Genomic DNA, 3,179 nt, shown 5'->3' with positions numbered 1-3,179 from the left:
GCAACGACGTCCACGCCCACTGCGACGTCGACGTGGCTGTTGCGAGGCTCAGGCTTATGCGCCGCGACGACGACGACGCGCTCCGACGTCGAGGACGACGCGGGGGAGAAGGTCGAGGAGGAGAAAGAGTAGCAGGAGCCTTGATTAAAGCGGACGCCACTGACGATTACGACTGCGAGGATCGGTAGTAACGTCGCCGAAAAACACCACATCGTATATCACTCGTATCGCGTATGGAGATACCTTCTGTGCGGCCTCGCTCCTTCGATCACACGTCACTTAGCCACCACTTCCCGGATCGCGCTGGGCGCGGGATCTGATCCCGATCCATCTCGGCGCGGCATAACTCCGCGACGCACCCGCGACGACCCGCGTTTTTTGCTCCGCTCCGCTCCGCTCCACTCCGTTTCCGTTTCCGTTGGAGCGGCACCACAGCACCGGCACACCAAGACGGCACAGCAAAACGACACGACACGACACGGCACGGCACGGCACGACACGACACAGCACGACACGTCACGGCACGTCACTTTGCAGACGCGCGCGCGTGCGCGCGCGCGCACACGCGAGAAACACGGAAATTCTCTCGTCGCAGCGACGAGCGACGAGCGACGCGACGCGAGACGTCGACGAGCCTCGGTCGCGCTTTAGGCGCCGCGGCGTGCGTGTGCGTGTGTGCGTGCGCGTGACCCACTGCTGATAACGCGAATCAATTCGAACTTTGTCGCGTTCTCCGTTTTCCTCTTCCTCTCCTTCCTATGCTCGTGGTTTTTTTACCCGCGCGAAAGACACCCACGTACCGTACTATGCACATACACACGCGCTATATACGCGCGTGCGTTACCTACGTACACACGTATGTTACAGGATACGTGCGGCACGCGTGGTCGTGGAGAGAGCATGTACACGTAAACCGTAACTTGGCTCCCCCAAGTGTATTCACTGCAGGGACAATTGCCTTTCTTTTTTTTTGCCCCCCCCCCTTTTTCCCTTTTCACATATCACCGACGTATTTACTTTCGCGACCCGAGTATATATCACGTTTATCTTTCAGATATATTTTATATATATCTGTCGTACCACCACTATATTCGGCTAGAGCCGCGAACAGCCGCGAAGATCGAGTTATCTCGGCGCGCGATTCTCGATAATCTCGATCGCGCGCGCGGCGTAAAACTCCCGTTGTCGTCGCGCGAACCTATACGCGTGCACGCGCGCGGCGATTGCGGCGATGCCGAGACGTCCGGCCGGGCACATCGGAAAACAAACTCACTCGCTTATTAATTTCTTTTCTTTTTTCCCCTCGTTTCGGCCTGGCGTTTCTGCCGTGTTAGGATTTCGCGTCTCCGTTTTAAAACTCACTCCGCTTTTCTCAACTTCACACTCGGGCCATGTAACGCAGACGGGAGCTAACACTTGGGCTCCTTCTCACTGCACTACACTACTCAGAGTGACGTCACCGTGGCGGGAGCAGAGCGAGGCTCGCTGGCTAGCATCGCTCTTTGCCGCGCGGTGGGGAAGCCAAAGTAGGGGAGCGGAACGAGTCTACGTGAGAGAGAGGCGGCAGTTTGCGATCGCGATCGTCGCCCGCCAGGCGGTGAGGTCGACGCCAAGCGGGGAGGGGGAAAAAGAGAGGGGGAAACAACGGGAGGGTGTTCGCGCGCGCGCGTGCTTTCGATTGTGAGGGGCGGAAGGGGGGAGGGGGACGGAAGACTCGTTCGAATCGAAGCAAGGACAGGTAGGGAGGACTCACACTGTGGCGGAGAAGGGATAACGGGTCGAACGAGCTAACCCGAACCCCCGAGCCGCGTTTGCCCCTTCCCCTCCCCTCCCCACCCCTCGCCCCTCGCTCCACCCTCCTCGCCTGATCGTCGTGCACCGTCTGTCTCTCTCTCTCTCTTTCTCTCTCGTCCCTCGTTCTTTTCCCTCCTGCCCTCTCTACTACGTAAGTCATTCGTTCTCTTCCTTCTGCGCCACCACCGCCGTCGCCGTCGAGTCAAATCCTGTCTGCCATCTTTGTTTTCACCTCACTTTCCGTCTCTCTCTCTCTCTCTCTCTTCCTCTCTCGCTTCGTTTCACGTGCGCGCGCACACGCATTTTGCTCCTTCTCTCTCTATCTCTCTTTTTCTCTTGCTTCAGGGACGGTTTAGGGGCAGCCAATTACCCGGGGCATCGGTACTTTCTACCGAGAATAAAGACGGACAATCGGATTATTACGAAAATAAAAGTGCTTAACTTCGTGACGTTCCCTCTAATCAAGGAAGTAACGATCAAACAAACGTGCCGGAGCTTGATAGCGCGCATTAATGAGCCATGTGGGCGGATAAGCGTTTTTCGCCTAAGCGTAGTTTCGTAGATTCGGCGTCGCCGAGGAATAAGGATCTTTTAAGTGGTTTCTTGCTACGAAATTTTCTGTTATTCTCTTTTATACAAATGATTTTCACGAAACGAGAGCGGAACGAAACGCTTCTCTTGGGATCATAAAGGACGTAGGTATAATTTCTCCTTGAAACGCCAAATTCTTTAAGACAAAGCCGACTTGAAACTGTGTTTTTGTGTCCAATCAAGTATTAGTTCATTTACGTGGAAGATTTATAATCGCCATATATATACGATTTTCCAAAAAATCTACGGGATTTTTCGTTAAATCTTCGTACAATGTCGAAATAGTTTTCGTCCACAATGAGTGCCTTGTGCTCAATGCGCTTATTAGAACGTATATATTATTAGATGTATAAATGCTCGTCATAGTTGACAAATAAACATACAAGAATATTATAAATCAAAGTATAAAATTGACGCATAAAAATAGAAGTCAAAATATAAAACTGAAAATATAAATCACTATCAAAATTCTTATTCTACCTCTCGTATTTGACTATTATATTCCATCTAGGTTTTATCTAGGATCTGAATTAGTATACTCTTTTATTTCACTCGAAAGTATTTCACTGAAAATAGATATGTATTTGATATTTGATGGAAAGCGAGAAAGTTTCAGCGCAGTCTGGTGGAGGAATGAAAATAGCTTCTAGACATATTTTTGTCGCCACGGGTGTCTCAGGACACAAAAGAATAACAGTGGCAGTCTGTTGGGGGTGAACAATGCGCTAGTTGCGTGCCTGCGCCGCCGCCATCTTGTCTTACCGTGTTCGCGACGTTCGCGTACAGCCGTTGTT

This window comes from Trachymyrmex cornetzi, unplaced genomic scaffold, assembly GCF_001594075.2.
Source record: "Trachymyrmex cornetzi isolate Tcor2-1 unplaced genomic scaffold, Tcor1.1 scaffold122, whole genome shotgun sequence".
NCBI classification, from domain to species: Eukaryota; Metazoa; Arthropoda; class Insecta; order Hymenoptera; family Formicidae; genus Trachymyrmex; species Trachymyrmex cornetzi.
Note: the sequence above shows the minus strand (reverse complement) of the source record.